The 23322-nt window shown below is 45.2% G+C and overlaps 1 protein-coding gene across 1 annotated transcript in view; it reads left to right on the top strand.

The window, feature by feature from the left end:
• The window catches only part of tmem108 (transmembrane protein 108), a 61284-nt gene that overhangs the window by 1976 nt on the left and 35986 nt on the right, over nucleotides 1–23322 (top strand). Inside the window, exon 2 of the mRNA XM_080543986.1 lies at nucleotides 5518–5581. The gene's annotated coding sequence lies outside the window, so the exon portion shown is untranslated. The remainder of the gene's footprint in view (nucleotides 1–5517; nucleotides 5582–23322) is intronic.

Raw genomic sequence — 23322 nt, 5'->3', positions numbered from 1 at the left:
ATGGAGGGCACCCCAGGGAGAGTGTATCGACTGTCTGGTATTGACTGTCACACGCTCCAACTTAGAGACCTATCTGTCTACCGCCAAAAGCGTTAGTGCTAGAGGGGACCAGCAGCTGAACATCCTGCAGTGTTATCCAAAACCGACAGGAAATATCTGTGTAACCAGTAAAGAAATACCGGGATAGTACAGTATCAGGCCCCATCAAAACAAACGTTTCTGGGATGGTTCAGGAAAAGGTAACACCAGGGTCCTATTCCAAGAAGGGCGATTAGAGACGATCAAGACTATCTTTGATAATTCGCGATAATTTCAGCTCGAGTTCCGTTCCATGAATGTAGCTCAAATAATTTGTTGCTTGGTTGCTATGCAACCAATCCTTCAAAACAAACCTGGTAGCGACCAGGTTTACGGTCTGGTTTAAGTAAGACGTGTCAAAAGTATGTCACAGGTGGAAACTAAATCCTGAACAACACTTCCGTCAAGTGTCATTATATTAGTTCCCACCTTTTACGAGATAGATAGATAGTTTGATAGTGTGCTAGATAGATAGATAGTTTAGATGGATAGATGGATAGATTGAAGCGGGATTTGAACCCCCGTCTTAAAACAACGCTTTGATATTACAGCAGCGGTTAATACCACAATGCCATCGTGATGATCTGACAGTCTGTAGCCTGCTGCTAATATCACCACAGTAGTGAATATTCATTTATTAAAATATGAACATTAAACAATAAGTAGGGGATAGTATGACCTACGCATTTAATCGGTCACCAATTTCTTGCCAAACCATTTTCCTCGCCTTGTTAATTGGGGCAGTGTTGCACTTTTTTTACATCTTATTTTTCGTCTTCATGAAGATCAATAAGTAGTGCACTGCGCTGTCACGTTCCAGTCCAGTATCTTCTTTTCGACAATCGTCTCTTCTGGGCTCGTTCTCACTGCGGGCACACGGCCAAAACGAGAATTTCCAAACCGGACTTCTGTGAACATTGATGACACAAGCCTGATTCTCATTCAAGGAATCACTTGAGGCTTGAATCCCAATCGAGAGTTGCCTGAACAAGGCTTTCCTTTTAATCGCGAATATACTAATTAACGTACGTGGAATACCCCCCTGGTCTCTGACTGTCAGCTGCTGAGACAGAACAGTAGTGCTGAAATGGTGTGTTCGCCGTCTACACAACCATTGGAACAGTGTTGGAATGTGACCAGACCTCATAGCAGCCTCATAAGAGCCCCCCATGACTGGTGGAGAATGGTACAGAGTAGGGATGGACGGTTTCCAATTATTGAAACCGAAAAACCGTCAGAGAGTAAAACCGCGGTTTTCCGGTTAACCGAAAAATACAGTAAAAAAAAAAAAAAAAAAAAAAAGATTTTTTTTTTTTTTTTTTTTTTAAAGAGCGCCAATTTCAAATAATTGAGCCCTACTGCTACAATACACTCATGTCGAACACCATTAAAACACCGTAAGCACAGTCGCAACACATTTAGGCTACTTAGTTTCACAAATATAAGTGGAACTTTTGTAAGCTACACCATACATGAAAACACATGAACACTTAACACACCAGCTCCACTGATCCAGGGTGCACGCCTGCACGGAAGATCATCTCTTGGAACAGCGTCTTCATTGAATGAACTGCTTTCTCAATATCTTGGTTCTTAGACAAAGTTTCAGCTGCTGCTCAATGTATTTAAATATTTGAATACTGCTCAATAATCACTGAAATATTAGACTTAGAATTATGCAGTGAACATACTTAACGCTTTTCATAAAAACCACATGCCGCGAGACTGACTCGTCCTGAATGCCCCATCAAAATAAAAGTGCCCATGGTAGAGCTGTCAAAATAGAGCTTTCAAAATAAATGTACTAATACAGATAGAGATAAATACAGAACTACCTTTGCGTCACTAAGTGACCGCGTATCTTCTGAGACATGCGTTCTGTCATCACTTTCAGTAGCGCCTTCACACACAGTGGCGCTGTGCACAAACACTCTTGATCCGTATAGCTCTTGTTTTATTATATTGTGGTTTAGTAAATACTGCACTTGGAGTTACATTCAATGCATGATTTGTGCTATAGAACATAAATAAAGTTTGATTGATTGATTGATATCAAATCAAATCACATTTTATTTCTATAGCGCATTTCTCACAAAAGTGACCCAATGCGCTTTACAGAGAGCAGCGAAAATGATCTTATTAAATGTACAATGAGTAATTGTAAAAAACCTTTCCTATCTACCAATAACTGAAGGCAACTATCTTTCCCATAGAGTGATTCGTTACCCTTAAATATAATCCCAATTAGATATTAATCCTCAGTTATTCTTCACAACTGACCAAACCTCTCACTCATTGCGCGGCAGATTCAGACTGTATCATTGTTATTTTCACACACGACAAACATGTGACATGTTCCAGTTTTATTCTTATTCTATTTTATTCTTCTAAAAAAAAAAAAAAAAAAAAAAAAAAAAAAAAAACGGTTTCAGGCGGTTTTGATAAAAAACCGTTTCTATTTTTATAAACCCCGGTTTTCGGTTTAACCGAAAAACCGTCCATCCCTAGTACAGAGGGAGGTGGAATTCACCCCTCTGGGTAAATAATACTACTGTATGTATACAAGCCTGTATGTGCTCAGGGTGGACTTAGCACCTTGCTCTCAGTGCTGACAAAAACTGGATTTCATATAACCAGACAGGGAAGGAATAGCCACTTCTGTTGTTCTCCTTCTTGCATGTGCTAAATGCCAGACAGCATTAGTGAAAGGCCATTCACAGACTCAGGCTGCTTTGGAAATGAATTTCATTTAAGCCGCGAGAGACGAAGGTTTACCGGAACCCCGGGAGTCGGTGCCATGCTGCAGACTGTTTGTTTGGAACAGAGAAAGACACTCTTTTTTTCGACCAAGGAAGAGAAATACATTTCCCCCTCAGCCACTTATGACCCTATCAGCTAGAGAACGCTCCCATGGGAGAATCAGGGAGCATCGGCCAGTGAAGCAGCAGAACCATTATAGGTTCACCAAAAATGTTTCACTCAATGGTGGTGACATTTGGAAAGCCATTATACTGCAATCAGCATTATCGGACTGTATGTGCATTAGGGGGGTATCTGAGTGAATGGCGATGTACCACTGGGTGCTTTGGGAGCACAAAGGGCTGTGGCAGTGGCAGCAGTGGCCCTGGCGGCTGTACAATCACACCAGCGACCACAGGAACAGCGGCGAGGGACGTGCGGGGGGGGGGGGGAAGAGCGGTGGTAACAGATAACTAACCATTATGGTGATTAAGGGGGCCGATGGGCACAGGGAGATTAGACTGCAACGCCCGGCCGAGCGCGAGGACGGCGTGTTTACAGGGGGAATTCCTCACATTCCTTGGCTGCAGCCACTCTGATCTCTACCACCGCCCTCTGATGGTCGTCACCCCCCTGTGCCAAGGGGGTTCCTGGGGGAGGGCCAACTCTCTGGCCCCCTCGTACTGTGATGACACATTCATTTTTTTAATCCCCCCTCGTGTGGAATGGAACGAGCTCGGGGGTCTGGGAAGTCTTTTTGCCATAGTCTTTTTGCCATAGTCTTTTTGCCATAGCACTGTCAGCATGTGTCCTATACGCCCATACATGTTTAGAGGAAATAAAGACCGGACTGAATGTGCCTTGCATCATTGGAGATAAGTTCTTGTTTGTCTGACCTTTCTCTCCACACAAACACAAAAACAAGAGGTGGCATTGATGGTAACCTGCTTATGTCAAACTCTCAGATGATCCTCCACCCCCTTCTTTCTAGGGAACCAGTAATTCCCAGTGGATTTCAGCAGGTTTAGAGGTTATTACCGAAAGCCAACAATCAAGCTTAGAAGACTATTCAGCAAGACACAACATTAAAGGGATATTCTGTCTAGTCTACCCAAATTACACAATCACATATTTGGCTCCTTACCCTATGGACAAGAACAGGCTTCAATCAACACTTTGGATCTGTATTATCTGGGCACTGTCACTAACCACTATTGGTAGCATTTTTAAACAAAAAACTGTTTTTATCATGTTGTGTTTGTTTAGGGACCCTGTTTTTTGTTTCCATCACCTCAGACAATACTTCTCTCTCCACCATTGCATTTACAGCAGTTAATGGGTGTTTGCAGTTCTTTGGGCAGGTTAGGCAGAAGAAGTCATTATAAGCCCCTCTCACCAATTAACATGTAATTGATTACAGGTTAATGCAGTGGAGTGCAAAAATGTGGGCACCCCTAGTCAAAACGCCTTTTACAATTAATATCTAAATGAGAAGAAGCAAACCTAACCTCTCAAAAGTACAAAGTTAAACATGACACATTTCATCACCAGTTTGCCTACATATGGTGAATGAGTGTGGGAATTATATGTGACACGGTCTGGTGAAAATGTCTGGATGTCGGCAATACTTAAGTCGCATAAATGACCAAAAAGCTTCTTAACATTTTGCTTTTGCATATTCCAAAAGCTGAACTGTTGAATAGCCCACTCGATATAACAAACAACAAAGTCTTAGGATCACTAAATAAATACATGCCGTAGGCTACTGGGTAAGTGATACATTGCTTGAAAACAAACTTACATTTTAGGACATGTTGAAAAGCAAGGACTGTGTGATAATCTAATAAAGTGTAGTTATGTGTTTTTAGCATGTTGATGTTCTCTCAGCATGTTGTGATGTGCTAAATATGCAGTTAGATGTTCATAGCGATGTAATTTCGTAGCTCCTACAATGGTAGCAAATGCGATTCAGAGCGTTTTCCCCCGGTATTTGGTTTGAGGGGTATCAACATTCAAATAAGCATATCTTCTTCAACTATTTTCAGATTTTTAAAAAACAAAATGAAAACTGAAAAATGTCCTACCTGGGGACTCTTTCACCAGACCCTGTCACATATATTTATATATTATATATTTCTCCAATACAAAACATCACTTTTTTGATTTAGAAATGTTTATCTTTTGCATACGATTACTGTAATAACTCATTTTGTTGCAGGAATTGTCAATTATTTGGACCGTTCTGTGGAAAGACACACATTTGTACCGTATATGTGTCCAGTCTGGTAAATGGGGGGTGTAGATGTTACATGTCAGCAGAAATCCTACAAACTCTTCTGCATGAGGACACAAGCTTGTATCTTTCAGCGAGGACAGGGAGGAATCCACCTGTTTTGACAATTAATATCTTAAGAAAATGTCTTAAATATGGTGACCCCTTGTCATTTTCCAGTTCACAGAGGATTTTCTGAGAGTTGAGAAAAGGCTATAGCCAGTGCAAATTTGTATGTTTGAACTTTCATGCCCAAATCATCTAAAACGCTCAGAAAATACCCAATTACTTGATTTAAATGACTTTGAGATGATTTGAGCATGACATTTCAAACATGCTAATTTAGTGTCCATTGACTTGCATTAGTTTTTTGGGTAATTGTTAGACATGCTAACAATGATCTTTTTTCCCCCCTTTTTTTTTTACAGTGCCCAGATAAACAGAACCAAAGTGTGGATTGAAGTCTGTCCTTGTCCATAGACTCCTATCAGGGTAAGGAACCAAAGATGTGATTTATCTGTCCCATGTCCCATGTCAGTGATGGTTGAGAGAGAATCTGTGACCATGTGACCCACAATTTGAGTTCAATGGGTTTTTTGGGTGCTTATAATATGAGCCATTCTAGGACACACAGCTAATCCCCTCAGGGGTAAGGGGTTCACAAATCTCTGGTACTCCTTGTACAAAGGAGTCATAAGGCTGGGCTTAACACTAGATGTTACTCCTTTAGATCGGACTATTCTTTATTCCAGTTGTCTGCAATTTTCACCATTTGAGTCTTTGTTTCTCAATTGATGCATGTGGATGTTTTGCTCTGAAAGACTGCTCCTGAACCACCCGATTGCATCCTTGAGAACCTTGATGAACACTGATAACCCTTGACACCCTAATCAAGTTTTTGAGGTGTTTGTTTTGACAATGCTTCAAACTTTAGAAAGAAGGAAGTCTCTGTATCCGTTGTGGAAATGTACGATACAGAAAGTACTTAAGGGCCATGGACTACGCAGTGTGGTGTGTCGTCAATACGTGTGATAGGTGAAACAGAGACATGAAAAGGCCCCTGGGACCCTGGGAGCGATGGAGGAGGCACAGCGGCCTTTCTGTTTAGGATCGATCATGCCCGTGGTGCAGATGAATGGGACTAATAGGATTATGAGGAGGGTCTGGTTGGTACAGAGGTGCAGGGGGGCACACTCTACCTCTGCACCTTTACCCAGGCCACCTCTCAGGGTCATGTGACGGAGCTAGGGGAACAATGCTGGCAGGTGTGGGTGTGCTGATTAGCGTGGCTGAGGCTGGGCTTTACTCACGCAGGATAGGGGGATTACTCAGACCCTCTAAGCGCTGGCCGGTTGTGACCCCTGCTAACAAGGAACCCAATGACTGTCCTCACCTCACAGAGAACGGTTCTCTCTGAAGATTAAATAGGGGAAATGGTGCGCTTTGCTTCCCTGGGCAACTTCTTTGAGCAGACTTATCTTTTTTTTTCCATCAGCCTGCGATTCTGAGGCAAATAGATGGAGAACTTCCTGTTTCTTTGTCACTCTTTGAATATGTTGTTGCTTACCCGGCACAGCTGCTGCCTGGCTTTTGCTTTGATTGAGAAACGTGGTTTTTTTAACGGGTAATCACCGGCCTCGTGTCCTTTTGCCAATTTCGGAACAGTACGCCTTTCTCATGGGTAAAGCTCAAACCATAGCTCATAATAGTCCATAGTAGTCCAGGCTGATCAGAGCCAGACTAGAGATTAAACCCAGTACCATATGCTGAGGAGCCAGCCAAAGGGGACAGCTGATTAGTGGGCTCCCATGTCACTATCGCCTGCTAATCGCTTGGGGGGGGGGGGGGGGGGGGTTGGGGTGATCGCCCCCCTCCCCACCTTTCCTAGACAGAGCCCATCTCTACCCTGGACATCTCCTTCCCCAAATCCCAGTTTTTCCACTCCAAACAACCCCCACCCCCCTCAGAATTCCCTCCCACCAACCAAGCTTTGGGTTTTTCTGTCGAATGCTATCCTTGAAACCCTGTCATAACCGAGAGTTCCCTAAACTCAAGCAATGCTAGCCTGACTTTCGAGCACAGCATAGTCAATAAATGTAGCTAGCCATCTTCTCTTTTCATTCGGGTGAACTCTTATTTTTTGGTTCATAAAACCTTCCCTTTCCATTGGTAGTCAGTCTCTGCTGGCCCTGACTCTGCTGCATGTGGCTCATTTCATGGCTGCTCAATCAAATGATTGATTGGCTGAGCCAAGAGCATCGCACGGCGGGCTGATGTTGGCTAGGCTATATACTTTACGTTTGGCTAGGACGACAAAACTCTTCAGCACAGGGTAGGGTTGGGCGGTTATACCGTTATACCATATACCGCGTTTTTTGAGAACAGCAATGGTATTTGTCAATTCCGTAATAAAACCGTCCTAAATTGCTGTGTATAATAAACGCTTTGGACAGGGTGACCTGAGGTACATTAGAGAGTATATAAGGGAGGCAGAGATTACTTTTCTTGCGATGGCTGATGGATAGATGATTCAGTTACTTGACACATGTATTTGTTGCAAGTTGCTTTGGATAAAGGCGTCTGCTAAATGCCCAAAAATGTAAGCTCATGTCCTACAGGGCTGGAGAGGGAGGGGTCCCTGTTATGTGGGTATGGATGAATTATTCTCATGTTTTTCCTCCCCGAGGTATCTCTGTAAATGACGTTTTATTCTAATCCCTGAATTAGTCACCTCTGGATATACGTCGCCTGTTTAAATATGAGACTTTGAGCACTTTGTGCTCTCTCTCTCTGTCTCTCTGTCTCCCCCCCCCTTCTCTCTATCTCTCTCTCTCCATCTCCCTCTTGCTCTGAGATCCCAAGTCCCTGGGGAGTTGGAGTAGAGCTGTCTGGTAATCTGAGGCGGTATTAATATTGAATAAGATGGAGAGAGGCGTCAGCCCCATAAATTAATTTCCATAAACAGGGCTGTTGACGGTAATGAATAAAGCTTCATGAATAAAGAGTAGGGAAGAAAAAAATAGACACTGCAAAACAACACACTGGGATATTGCCTAGGGGTGTGTGTGTGTATGTGTGTGTGTGTGTGTGTGTGTGTGTGTGTGTGTGTGTGTGTGTGTGTGTGTGCGCGTGCGTGCATTGAGGGGTTAAAGAAGGCATAGTCGTCGAGGTCTGTAAGCCACATCACCATGGAGACAGTGGCACGATTCAAGCAATCTTGAGAGGACACTGGAGTGGACACAGCTTGGAACAGCGCAAATGAGACAGACCAAAAAATACCCTCTCAGCCTTCACAACACCCGTGTTAGACAAACTGCTATCTCATTGGCTACACTGCTACAGAAAAGAGCTGGGTAGCGGCCCGTGGCTGCCAGTCTACTGAGTGTACTGGAAATGGCTGCTTAGTAAGCTGTCCCTCACTCTCCCTGACTGCTGGCTTTGATGTTCTGGCTGGGAGCTCACACTTGAGTTATGGGTTGGTTTTGGCCCTGGCCCCATCTCCCATATGTTCTATGTTTTCAGCCAGACTGCCTAAGCGTTCAGGCACTAGGATAGATGTTGCTCCGGATGACAGCTTGAGACAAATAAAATCGCTCTTCTATAGCCGCCGGATGATCTTCCTTTTTTTTTTATCCGTCTCCTTGAGCCAGGGAGAGAAGCGATGACTTGGCATTTCAGGTTCGTCAGGAAGGTGTACATAAAATGGACAAAGTAGTTGCACTGCAGACTGTTTGTTGCCAGTAAAAACACTGCAGTTTGTTGCAGTATTCTGTACGTCAGGCATGCTTTAGAGGCTATGATTTATTGTGTGTGTGTGTGTGTGTGTGTGTGTGTGTATGTGTGTGTTGGTTTCCGTGTCGGCTTATGTGTTTATTTGTGTGTGTGTGTGTGTGTGTGTGTGTGTGTGTGTGTGAGTGTGTGTCAGCAAGAAATTGTTTCTATGAGTCCTCTGAGTCAGCAAGCAATGTTTGGGATGATGAGGGGTGATGCACCTTAAACAATTGGAATTATACCATCTACCTTACTCCCCCTTCCCTCACACACACAAACACAAACACACACACACACACACACACACACACACACACACACAAACAACCACACAGCTGTGTTGTGTGTGGTGCTGTAGTCATCTCCTCTGGGAAACTGTCACCACAGCAACTTAAAATAATGTCAGTGTGGCTTGGCTCCCTCCTCCGCCTTCCCCTGGGCACTCACTCGATTTTTCACTTTCCTTCACTAATAATAGATGCTGCTGATCACCCTGCCTCATTGTCCCACACACCACACCTCGTAGGAGGGGGTGATAGAAGAAAGAGAGAGGGGGACAGAGAAAGAGGCACCTGCAAGTTCTCTCTCTCTCTCTCGTCTGCTGTAAGCCTCCCCCCCCCCCCCCCCCCCCCCCCCGGGCCCTGCATTTGACATTTAACTACCTCAGCCATAAACAGGCCACTGGAATGCCATTGACATTCATTTTTTTTCTCTAGCTCTGGGTGCGTTTTGTCTCTGTACCCTACTCAACCACGGTCCATCAGAGCTCAGGACATTCTCTAGTGCACACAATACATGCCTCCTGAGTGTTTAGTTTTTTTTACCTTATGTAACTCACAATATTAGGTTTTGGAGAATTTGATGAAGGTCAGTGGACATTCGATTTTCGACTAAACGTTTGCTGATACGATCATCGTTTGTTCAGATGTTCCTTCCGCCAACACATTTGTCTATGAAGTAGTGAGAACAACAGTTTTGCCGCCTCATCAAAAGACTAAGGGGGATCGCAGCAGCACAAATCACTGAAAAGAACAACTCCTCTACCAAGCTCCCTTTCCAGCGTTCTCACCCATCATCCATATTAACACACAGTGCTGACTGCTGTGCGTGTGTGATCACTCATGTTATTCTCTAAACGCTGATCTTCTCCTCCACGGCGCCAACGCACCCACTCTCTAGCGCACTGTTTACCTATTCATTTATTCGCAGATGAGTGATAGCAGAGGCCAACCACAGTGCTCCATCTTCCGGTAATTAAACGCCTGTTGGTGGTCATTTTTTCACATGGAAAGTGTTCACCCCCCCCCCCACACATACACACACAGAAACACACCCTTCCATAGCTTGTCGGCGGCGATGACTATCCCGGGCGACCAGGCTAGCATTTGGTAATTAGTGTGTCGAGTGGCTGCGTTGATTGCTTCATTATTTCTCAGATAAGGGTCTGCGTGAACCTTTTGATTGATGCTGTGCGTTGTTGACAGTAATCTAGCTACATTCTCTTATTGATGACACAGCACATGTTAGAACAGGGGCTCTGGCTCACACTGTATGAGTGGAGTGTTATTTACTGTGTGAAGAATAGGTACAAAGGTCCTTCAGAGGAGCCTTCAGCCTGTCTCACTTTGATGAGGAACGTACCAACAGGTCTGCTTACTCTTTATCTGAATGCAATTAGCAGGCGACTCCTAGAGCTCTGGCATAATTACTCTCCATTCTTGACGATAAAATCCACATTGAATCACAAATCCCATTATGACGGAGTATGATCCATGGAGAGGAGTCTCGGAGGCATGAAGGGGAGACTTTGAAGGTGCATTATCATGGCTCAGATCCCCAGGGGGTCTCTTGTTTACCTCAAAGAATTTCACCTGAAATAATTGGCTTGTTTCCCCATGCCAGTTAAACTACATTTTGTAAACCCCTTAACTTTCAAATCCAAGTTTCCATGATGACAGGGATTCTAAGGTGTTCTCATCATCGCACTTTTCAAAGAGACGTGTTGTCATCAGAATCGTACACCGATAACGGAATTAATGAATGGTAAACGAGCATATAAACTGCAAATGAAATCCTGTGAACAGCATGGAGTCATGCTCACTTTAACATGGCCAGGCTTGAGGGACAATAAGGAAGAGATACCATCTCTAATATCATTTAAAGGAAGGGTTATTTATCTCTTCAAACCCAGCCAAGTCATTCCATCTGATGCGCTGTAGAGGGTGTCATGCATTTGTTAAGCTTTGTGTCACCTCAGACACTGACAGTCCATTGAAGACGCAGTGACTACTGAGCCTCCCCAGTGCCTGTTAGAGAAACTCCTGTTAGTGAAACTCCTGTTAGAGAAACTCCTGTTTGGGCTTTATTGCTTTTCCTATTATCATATCCCACCCTGGAGCTGTTCTCTTGGGGGTTGGTTAGGACTCCTAATAATAACTCTGAACCTAACCCAACCCTAACACCTCGACTACTGGACTCCAGAACCACTTCTCCTCTAATAACAAACCTGTCTAATCAAAGTCTCCACGCCATGTCCTCATATCTCCTCTCAGGAGCCAAATCAACACCGCCACGGGGAGCGGCTCAGACTCCATTACGGCTCTTTTGCCGAGCCTCTCACATGACTTCCTTTTTCATCAAGTCCTACACAGAGGCTACGAAATGCCAATGCTTTAATCATGGCTCTCCTTCAGACGCCACTGCCGGGGAGGGAAAGGTCAACACTGGCACCCAGGGCAGGCAGGCGATAAGGCGGGATGGAAGACTCATGGGTCTGTCAGTGTTAAGGAATTAGTTCCAGCTTGTGTCAATCTCAGACACCACTCACGGCCCAATAAAGACACTCCAGTAGCTGTGTGTGTGTGAGGACTCTCAGTGTAAAGATAAGGCTTATTGCGGCAATGGGTTGTAATACAGAATGGAGCAGCCATTAGCCAGACATTTATACTGCGTGTTTAAGAGGTTCTTCGGTTCTTCGTGCAATCACCTCATGTTGTTTACAGTACATAAACAGTCTAGCGTCTGCCTCTGGCTGTCACTCTTAATCATGGAGCAATTAACCAAGCTAATGGGGGTGTTGGGTGTTTGTGCACATGTCTGGAATTGTGTGTGCTCCCTAGTGTATGTGTGAGTGAACCCTTGCATATGTTTGTGTATGTATTGTATGTGTGTGTGTGTGTGTGTGTGTGTGTGTGTGTGTGTGTGCACAGCCAGACACACTTCCAGGGCCAGCCGCTTCCTTGGAGTTAATCCCTCTCACTAATAAGGGGGGTTGAGTGGAGGAGGGGGAAAATATACAATATAGCATCTCTCCCTCTATGTCTCTCTCCCTCCCTCGCTCTCTCTCTCTCTCCCTCACTCTCCCTCGTGCTCTCTCTCTCTCTCTCTGCCTCTCTCTCCCTCTCTCTCTCTCTCCCTCCCTCTCCCTCTCTCTCTCTCTCTCTGCTTCTCTCTCTCTCTCTCTCTCTCTCTCTCTCTCTCTCTCTCTCTGTCCGTCTCCTGACACGTGGTTGTTCCTGGCGGGAATTCTCCAGACCTGGGACTCTTTCCACGGATGTTGGTTCTCTCCCGCTCGTCTCTGCTCTCGCTGCGTCGGCACACAAGGAAGCTGCTACAATACTCTCCCCCCAAAACATCCTTCCTCACTGCCCTTCGTTCCTGTCATTGTCACTGTGACCAGGCTCTGCGTCAAGAGGTAAAATTAGCTGTGTGTGTAGAGCGTTGAACTTCCTGGACTTACCGTTCCTGCATTTTTCATGAGGTATTTGAGGTGTGTGTGTGTGTGTGTGTGTGTGTGTGTGTGTGTGTGAAATAGGCAGGGTTTAAAGAGAGGGAGGAAGAGGGTAGAGAGACACATTGAAAAGTAGTTATTTCCCTTGCAATGCAGGTTCTTTTGTGTTGCGTATATAGCTACCTCATGGAAATTCCATTACTCTCCACACGGTCTGGTTCTCTGTCCTGTCACCGGACATAACACTGGAGTGGGTCATAGTTTCGGACAAAGAGAGAGAATGACCAGACATCTGCCCAGGAAAGCCTGAATACCAGTTTGTCGTCATATTTGTTTTCGACATCCTATCGTACATACCATGTTATTTGCTCACACTGTATTATTACTCTACCATGGTCAGGGTGAGTGGGGTAGTGGTGGTCTAGTGGATAGTGAGTTGGACTTGTGATCGGAAGGTTGTGAGTTCAAATCCCGCCTGAAACCACACCACTACTAGTGTGCCCTTGAGTAAGGCACTTAGCCCTCAGTTACTCCAGGGGGAATGTCCCTGTAATTCGTAATTGTAAGTCGCTTTGGATTAAAAGCGTCTGCTAAATGGCAAAATTAAAATTAAAAATTAGGGTGACACCAGAGAATTTCACTCCCTGCTTAGTCATTTATTGGTGTGGATTATTTGTGTGTAATATGTAGCCTAGGTACCACTCCTTGTAGTAGCCTTGAGAACCGATGGTTCTCTCGAGCCTAATGGCCCATAGCGTGAGGCGGCTTGATGTACAAGTGCACCCCCTGGACATGACGCTGGTTTATCGCAGGGTCTTACCCCCAATCCAACCCTTTAGTGCTGAGTGCCAAGCAGGGAGGATCGGGTACCATTTCTATAGTCTTTGGTATGACTCGGCCGGGGATCGAACTCACGACCTCCCAATCTCAGGGCGGACACTCTAACGACCGCAAGGCCACTTTGGAGATTGTGAAACAGATCAATTAGTCTATAAGACACGAGACTGGTGGTGAGAGATCACACCCTCTGCATTAATTAGTGGATGAGCCACAGCTTCACCCTGCCAACTCCCCCAGAGCACAGGTCAGGACACGAGTCTGACGAAACCCCTTCAGCATGGTGAAATGAACACCCTGACCTACCTTGTTAAATCTGTTGGATTAAACTGTGTGTGTGTGTGTGTGTGTGTGTGTGTGTGTGTGTGTATGTGTGTGTGTGTGTGTGTGTGTGCTATTACTGACTCTTTATGGAGAAATACAAAGTGTCTCACTACCAGGCTGGGTGGATCATGCTTCAGTCTGTACGCCCGCAGGGTACATCTCCCTAATTCTGGTTTTACACAATTACATTATTAATCTCTCATGCAGAACCCTCAAGGCAACTGAAATAGCTTTCATGTGAATGCACGGCTCTATATTATAGGTCATGAATCGTTTAGACAAGCAGTTGGATACTTTCGTATATATTTTGGTATCTGTTACTTACTAAAAATGAAGAAGAGTTCTTGAGCAAATTTAAGACTTGTTTATTCAAAAAAGCAGGTTACACAGCATGGCCCCTCAATGGAGCTGATGGTCCGAATCGGTCACAGGATGAAGTCAAAAATATGGATGTGAAGAAAATAAAGAGGCAGAGTCCATCTGCGTAGAGGGCTTTATACCCTGTCACTATTATTTCGCTGAGCCAACTAAACAGAGTCCACGTCACTTTAATTTGGTAGTAGGTGAGGCCATTCTCCGTCCTGCAAATAGGATGTCATTGTCTTATTATAATGCACTAATACAATTCCAATGCAACCTATGTTATGGCCGTCTTGCTGACTCGGACCCCAATGCAATTATCCTCCCATGATGACATTCCATCCTCTGCACATGCATTGTCAAAAGGCCACCGTGTGTCTCTCCCTATCTCTCCTAACAGAAACAACACAAACGGACGGTTATCTAGTGAATAGGGGAACGAATCAGATAAATGACAAATATGTTTCTGCCCTCAAGCAAGCCCTGGATGAGTAAAGAGGGAGTCAAACAGAGTCTCCTACTGTGTTGCTTTCACTACGTGGCCGTTGGGTTGCCATGGCTACGTCATATGAAAATACACTACACAGCCCCCCTCGGAACACGCAGAGTGTGTTCCGAAACTAAACGACAGACAGAAAAACTACATCGACCCATCAACTATATCAACACATCAACACATCAACACATCAACACATCAACACATCAACACATCACTCAGTTCATCATGCATAATACAAAAACTGAGATACAGAAATTTCCAACGACCGATGTTTCCCTCGTCCGAAGCGGCAGGGTCAGAGGTTGCTAGCACATGGCCCCAGTTGGAGAACAGCCTTTACCGCTGTCTCAGATTGATAACACTTTCATAGTCAGGAGCTTCCATTGTCGCGTAACCATTACATCACTTCACAACCGACATCAATCACATGATATAGAAAGAAACAAACAGGAACCGAAGCAAACAATCACAAAACATCACTTAATAAACAAATCATCAAAAGAGGAAACAAAATCAGAAAGCAAAGCAGAATCCAGCTTTTGCTCATCAGCTATGTCGGCCATCATTAAAGCATTAACCGGAACATCAGAAATACACTTTCCAAAACATTTGATTAAAATACCAAGTAACATAATACAGATGATAATGACAACAAGAATAATAGCGACGGACCTGATCATATTACCAATACCTGAAAAAGCAGAATCAAAGAAATCCAATGTATTCCAACCGTGTTCTTTATGTAAATCCTCTATACCCTTCTTGTTAGATTCATGGAAATCATACAGAGCGTTACCAGAATCCGAAATATAACTGCAACATTCACCGCCTATCAAAGCACAAGTACCACCCTGACTGGCCAAAATAATGTCCAAAGCCATTCTATTTTGGAGAGCTACATTCTTAGTTTCAGTCAATTCAGTAGCCAGGGCAGATACTACAGCATCCGAAGCATTAATGTGTTTTTCAAGAACGGATGATAGGGCACTTAATTCAGTCTGAGAGTTGTAGACACCATAACTTGGGAATATTAGGCCAAAAAACTTCTGAGCGGTAGATAACGCCCTACGACTACGATGGGTTGCTTGTTTGTGAAGTACAGACATCTCTTCCCGAGTAACTTTCCTAATCAAAGGTATCAGATGAGCTAAATAACAAAGACCCTCACTCAAAGCAGGAAGCTTAGAGAATGCATTATTATCACACACAAGAAACACACCCTCCGGGAGTTGAAGCTCTGTACCAGGATACGGGAAAATGACACCACCTATACAAGACGCGGCCCCTAGCTGACGAAGCGCGCTGCCCTTGAGCCGAGATTGTATGTCAATACAGGTTGTAATATTTACGAGAGGCATGACCTTAAGCTGCGTGGTGCCTTTCTGCCGTCTGGTAGTATTGGTATCATGTAATTTCATTTGAGGCACCATAGCACAATCAACAACTTTACATTTCAATCCAGAAATAACAACTGAACTTCTCCACCGTGTAGAAGTCACACTCCCAGAACATAACAGATGAGGACTCAATGCAGTACCATTCAATTGAACGAACATAGCTTGGATAATATATATCTTCTTCGGACCTGTTGGTTGTGACAAATGTGTAAGCCTATCAATAATAACCTTCCCCACACCGCTAGGCCTATGGTGTTCGTTAACTGCTGCTGTCAGACGTTCCAACACACCAATATCCACACCTGCATAGGAAGAATTTAAAGGAACCAGAATCGTGCTGGGCTGACAAGAAGAGCTCTGGTTCTTGCCCTGTAAAACAAATTGGGCTAAACCCTGCCAATTATATTGAAACCATTCTGCTTTAGTTAACGGTATGGGGAAAAACATAGGAGCAGATGTACTTACAGGGACCTGTTGACAAATCCAGCAATCAGAATAATTCATTTTTGAAGCAAAATCTTTCATGATACTAGTGGCAGAATTAGGGTGGGACCGTGTCCCCAGGTGATTAGAATCATACAACAAATAATCGTCAGTAGCGACTACAATCACCTTCGTAGAAGCCTTCACAGCAACATTTTCAACCTTTCCTGGTAACTCAACGTGAACATATTCATGCACAAATTTCTCACAGTCCAACCTATAGTAGTGTGGATAGTCAGGAGTGTTCCTACAAACTTTGTCCTTGAAATTGTTGGATTCACTAGACACCTGTTCACCGATATTACGTCTAGCACACCAATACGAGTTCAACACCTTGTCAACATTAGTTAATGTCACACGAGTTTCTTGCGTGTTGCTTGAGTGTTGATTAAGTGTAACATATTTAGCATCCAGTAAATACCACTCGTCCGCTTCGGCGGTATAGATCAAACAATCATCAACAGTACAACGTGAATGTGGGCAAATAAAAGATCTACCTGCTGTGATCATTCTTTTCTGACGTCCAGGCATAACAGTGTGTGAGTGAAGTGTAACATTGTCCAAGGAAGTCAATGGGGTAGGAACACTAAGGGGTATATTAGTCTCTGAAACGGCATGGCTTGAGTTTCCTCCTAATTGGCCTTGGTGTATCACGGGATCTGTCTGGTTGGGGTGTATCACTGACAGGTCTGTGTCTCTCAATGGTACCTTGGTCCGGGCAGCCGCCCGGGTTGCTGACATCTCCGTCTGGAGCATTGTCAGGGTCGGAAGGGGTGACAACAGGGGCAACACCAGGCTTGGTAGAACCCCCAAGAGGGGTGTCGCAGTCCCTTGGTCCTTCACGATCTCCATTGGCCCACTCATCTCTGGGCTGGACAGGGTCTGGGACGAGGCCCCCGGCATCATCTGCATCACGGCGCAGATACTCACCAACATCTTCGTCAGCCTGGATGTCCAAGCTGTGGACTTCCTCGTCCCCAGGGGTCTCCTCACCATCCTGCTGAGGCTCTCCCTCATCGTCCTCATTGGGTGCCTTGATGCAGTGATGAACGTGATACCAGGTGGGGGACCCCTTGATTTGGATGGCAGTCCCAGTGCACCGAACGACCTCGTATGGTCCTTCCCGTCGAGCCTCATGCCACTTCCGTCTGTAGACCTTCACGTATACTTTGTCACCCGGTTGCAACGCGTCCTTCCTCTCCTGTGCGTTCACCTCCTCTTCACGTTCCTGTTTGTGGAGCACATAAGAAGAGATACTCTTTTGCCGGTTAGTCATGTACTGTACATAGGCTTTCATGTCACTCTCCAAGAGAGCCAAACTTGGCCCTTTCCCACTGGTTCGTGCACAGGGAGCTGTCATTATTCTCCCCATAGCCAGTTCATGGGGAGTCAAGTGCAGCCCTCGAATCTCACTGGAACGACAGGCCATCAATGCAAGAGGGAGTCCTTCCACCCAATTAAGACCTGTATGCTGACAGACCTTAGAAAGACGGTTCTTAAGGACCCCGTTCATCCTCTCTACCATCCCCTGGCTTTGAGGTGAGTAAATACACCCAAATCTCTGCTTGATTCCCAACTTTTGTAGTATAAGCTTTACCGTCTTATCCACAAATTCCTTACCATTGTCTGACGCTATCCTATCTGGAATTCCAAACCTAGGTATGAATTCCCTGCATAGGAACTTTGCTACAGACTGAGCATCCTTTTTTCGAGTGGGGCATGCTTCTACCCATCTGCTGAACCTGTCCACTACAACTAACATGTACCTGTATCCTGCAACAGGACGAATCATGTCCACATAGTCAATCACCAAGTGTTTCATTGGCCCGTTTGGGGTAGGGATATGCCCAGTTCCCACTGGTATTCCAGGTCTGATATTGTTTTTCAAACAGACCACACATTGACCAAGGATATGGTCTATTTGTTCCAATAAATATGGAGCCCAAAAACCATATTCCTTGGTGATCTTGCGTCTTACCTCCCCCCTGGCCACATGAGCTAATCCATGGGCTTCCTGTATCAGCATGCCTAATAAATCTGGGGGTGCCACAACCAGTCCCTCATGATTTCTCCATAGACCTGTGTCATCCTGACTAGCCCCCCTTGTTAACCATAGGTTTTTGTCTAGCGCATTTGCCCCACTCTGTAACATCAACAAATCCTCAAGCGTGACCATGCCCTGTAACTGTGCTTCATGTGTGACCAGCAGAACTTTACCTGCTTTGTCTGCTCCTGTAATGGCTTTGGCTGCATCATCTGCAGCCCTGTTACCTTGTGTGACATGTGATGAGTCAGATCTGTGTGCGGCACACTTCACTATGGCTAATTCCCTTGGTTTCATCATGGCTTGTAACAGCTTCATGATTTGAGCGTGGTGCTGAATAGGCGAACCATCAGTTTTCTTAAAACCCCGTCCCTTCCATACAGCTCCATGTAGATGACACACATTATGGGCGTAGGCAGAGTCGGTGTACACTGTCACTCTTCGTCCGGTTCCCAAGTTGCATGCTTCTGTGAGGGCAATTAACTCAGCCAATTGAGCTGAACAAGGCTGAGGAACAGCCTCGGCTTGTTCCACAATGAACCCTGAATTTTGGGATCGGACTATGGCATACCCAGCACGTAAACTTTCTCCTACCCGGTAACAAGATCCATCAGTCCAATACTCAACGTCAGCTTCCTTTAAAGGCAAAGCTAGTAGATCTGCTCTAAGCTTAGAGTACCTCATAGCTTCCTTCACACAATCGTGTGGTTCCCCATCTTCTGGGGTTGGCAAGGTCTCTGCTGGGTTAAGTGTGTTACATCTTAGTAATGTTACATCTTCTCTTTCCAACATCCTGTAATAATTCCTAATCCTAGGCATCGTCAAAGTATACTTGCCTTGATTCAAAAGATTCCTTAGACTGTGGTGGCAGAGAATGGTAATTGGGTACCCCATTGTTAAGGTTGTTGCCTTCTCGTACATAAGATATGCCCCGGCCATTGCTCTGTAGCATGGCGCGAAACCCATTTCTACCTCTGAATATGCGACAGAGTAATAGGCTATGGGCTGTGGACTAGGTCCAATGCCTGTTGGTTGCGTAAGAACAGCGCAGGCATACTTCCCTTTGGCTGAAGAAGAAACATACAATCCAAATTCTTTGGAATAATCTGGAAGCGCTAAAGCTGGCGCTTCTTGTAATTTGTGTTTAATTGTTTCAAACGCCAAATCAGCTTCCCTTGTCCAAGTAATGCAACATTGGAGTTTATCACTACCTGTTTCCTTAATCATCCCCCTCAATGGAGCGACCAGTCTAGTGTAATCCTCCACCCATGCTGAACTATACCCAGTAATGCCCAAAAACATCATCATTTCCCTAACCGTTCGTGGTTTTGGAGCCTTCTGAATAGCTTCCAAGTGTTCGTTAGTGACACTGCGATGTCCCTGTGTAATAGATTGTCCTAAGTAAGTTACCTTTTCCTGGCAATACTGTAGCTTCTTTTTAGACACCTTGTGTCCCTTCTCCGCCAAAACCTTTAACAGTTTAACGGAATCCCTGTGACATGTTTCTTCATCTGGGGCACAAAGGAGTATGTCATCCATGTACTGAATGGCAGTACTACTTATCGTCTGCCCTAACCCGTCTAAGTCCTCCTTCAAGACCTGATTAAAAACATGAGGACTGTGTTTGTACCCTTGTGGCATTCTGGTATATTGATAATGTTGACCTTTGTAGGTAAACCCAAATAACCCTTGACTTTCTACACTAAGAGGTATAGAAAAGAAAGCCCCGCATAAATCAATCACTGTAAATACTTTGGCTGTAGATGGAATCTGAGTCAACAGCACATGAGGATCAGGAACTTCGGCTGGATAGCTGACAACTACCTCATTCACAGCCCGTAGGTCATGTACCAGACGATATGAACCATCAGGTTTCGTTACTGGCAGAAGAGGTGTGTTACTTAACGGATATTGAGTTATCTTCAAGACTCCTGCCTCTAACAATCCTTTGATCTGTGGCTCAATTCCATCAATTGCTTCCTGCTTCAATGGGTATTGGTTTTTCCAAGGGGGTTTTGCACCCGGTATGAGTTCAACTCTCAATGGACGAGCTGATTTCACAAATCCAATGTCTGTACTGTTCTTTGCCCACAGGTCTGCTGGCACATTCTGTATCATTTCTTCTCTGAGGTCTTTTTCAGGTTGTACAGGAAGGATTAGCTGATTCATTAGCTTCACAGTCTGCGGATGTCCTATTCCTTGAGCAGAGATCATCAGTTTTGTGAACTGTCCATCAATGCTCCTCCAGATAGCAGGGTTTTCTTTTGTCGTTACAAATCTGGCTTTTTCTGAGTCTGCCATCATTGCCCCTAAATGCTTCTGTTTATAGTGTTCAGATATCATAAGTGTCACATGAGGGATGCTACCCTCAATCTTATGCTCCTGATCTAGATAAGTGTCACTGTTTATCTTCATAGCCACTCCCTGAGGGCCTAGGATTATACAACTTGTACTAAGCTGTACCTGTTTTGGCTGATGCTTCAGCCACTCATCTGGGTTTGCATCTGCAACTTCTCTAAAATACTGGAGTGTACAATGCAATGGATCAGTAGGCCTTCTGGCCTCGGACATGTGTGCCAGGATATAATTGTCCCACATCCTTGCTGGTTCCATTAGGTCTGGGCTAAGCCCTCCCACCCAATACACCATAGATGCGTTGTTGTCCATCATGACAGACAGCTGTCTGTTCTCTTGTGGCACTGTCACCCGACAGCCGTCAGGTGTGCATTTCACTGTACAGTTCAATTGGCATAGTGCATCTCTCCCTAGTAGCCCTATTGGCGTGTGTTCTGATACAAGTATTGACAGATCTGCTCTCTGTCCTTTGTACTCTAAGCTTACAAGCTCAGTAGTAGGGATCAGCTGTTTAATTCCCTCGAATCCGATTGTCTTCACATATTTCCCAGACATAGGAAGGTGCGTGGCATCTTCAGGCTTCAGACAGGTGTAGGCTGCTCCACTGTCCACCATCAATTCTAATGGACGTTGGTTGACCGACACCCATATGGTAGGTTCATCTTCAGGCCTGTTCGTCACCACCAGCTGGCACCCCCCTCTCGGATCTTCTGGGCACCCCTATAGCCCAGCTGGTGGGCCTCCGTAGGGGTTCACCACTCCTGGAGCCGGTGTAGCAGGGGGCCTATATCTTCCTTTTTGTTTCCCCCCTGCGCCCCCCTGGTTCTTCTTCCAGCAGGTACGGGCTAAGTGTCCATCCTGGCCGCATTGGAAACATGGTCCTAACATCTTCTTCCCGGCTGCGGTCCATCCCTCTTGTGGTGGTCCTTGGCCAGGCTGGTTGTATGGCTGGTACGGAACCACTTGCACCCCTGGTGGCCCCTGTGGGTATGGATACCCCCCTTGTGGCCCCTGTGGGTATGACTGGGGAGGGACAGTTTGCAGTTGCTGTGGCTGAGATGGGACCTGTAGGGCTATGGTCTGCACTCTCTCTCTGGTTTTCTTGCCTTCAGTCAATTGTACTTGAGTTAGTTTTCTGAGTGAGTCTTCGTCTTGTGCCTTCTGTATCTGAATCTTCTTTCTAAATAATTCTACTTGGTGTGCTACGTTGTCTATATAAACAGCCTTGTTCATGTGTCGTAGCCCCACCGCTTCTGCTAACTTGTTCTTAACTGGGGTAGGGAGACCTTGTTGAATCTTTTCCCTGATTATGGCTTTTTCTAACGGGTTATCTTCGGCATCCTTCCCTGTCACACTTCTCCATTGAGAGTGCACACGGGCTACGAAACCCCTGGGATTCTCATCTTCTCCCAGTGGCATCACGATGATATTGTCTGGGTGAATGTGAGTAGGGTATGTCTCTCTGATTGCCTTCCACAGCCTGCCTCTGTTTGCTGCGAAGAGCTCTGGGTCATAAACTGATGTACCGATATATTTATGAAGTCCTGCCTTCGTCAATATTTCCTGCATGGTGTCCAATCCTGTAATAAAGGCTAAGAGTCTTTTCAGGTCTCCCATCGCGGCCTGCGTCCCTGTCAGTCTCACGTCCATCTCGTTAGTCCAAGGGTGACCCCCATCTTCTAGGACTGGGAGTTTTTCGATCACTTCAGACAGATCTGTATGACCCCAAGGACGATATTCTATCTTGTTATCTCGAAACAGCACCGGGAAGATCCCCTGAATTTCCTCTTCCTCCGATGCCTTCCCTCTTGGTCTAAGGCCATAATTGCTTACTAGTGGCTCCGTTCTTTCGTCCCACCTTGGTGTCGCTGTAGACCTTGGGAGGTTCGGCTGGGATGTATGATGTGATGACACTTGACGATATTCTCTTGAGAGGTTCGGCTGGGATGTATGAAATGATGTCACTTGAGCTATCTGTTCTTCCAGTTCCTCTATCTGTCGTATACAACTTTCCTCCTCTCTTAGGCTTCTCTGGAGTTTTCTTGCCCTCTTTCTTAACTCCTCCTTATCCTTTTTCACCCTTTCTTCCTCCTCTTTTTATAGCGTCTTGTCCTTCCCTGTTTTTCGGCCCTGGCTATTAGTTTTCTGATCTGAGCACTGTAACCTCCCTGTGCATTGCTGTCAGCACCGGAACATTCGCCTTCACCTCCACTGCCATCTTCACTGTCATCTGTCTTGTTCTCTGGTTCGAAATCCACGGTCACTTTTGCTCTTCCCCTCTCTAGTACATTATCACCCCCATCTTTGATAGTGAAGGCTCCGTTCGTACTTAGGACGGGGACCTGAGGGTAGATCCGCTGAGAATTGTCCTCCAGTATCTTGGCATAGGGAGGAGGACTGGAGATTGGAGCTGTGTGTGAGAATGGAATGTTC

This window comes from Nansenia antarctica (genome assembly GCF_963989245.1).
Source record: "Nansenia antarctica genome assembly, chromosome: 13".
Lineage (NCBI taxonomy): Eukaryota > Metazoa > Chordata > Actinopteri > Argentiniformes > Microstomatidae > Nansenia > Nansenia antarctica.
This window is presented reverse-complemented; position numbering and strand designations above follow the sequence as displayed.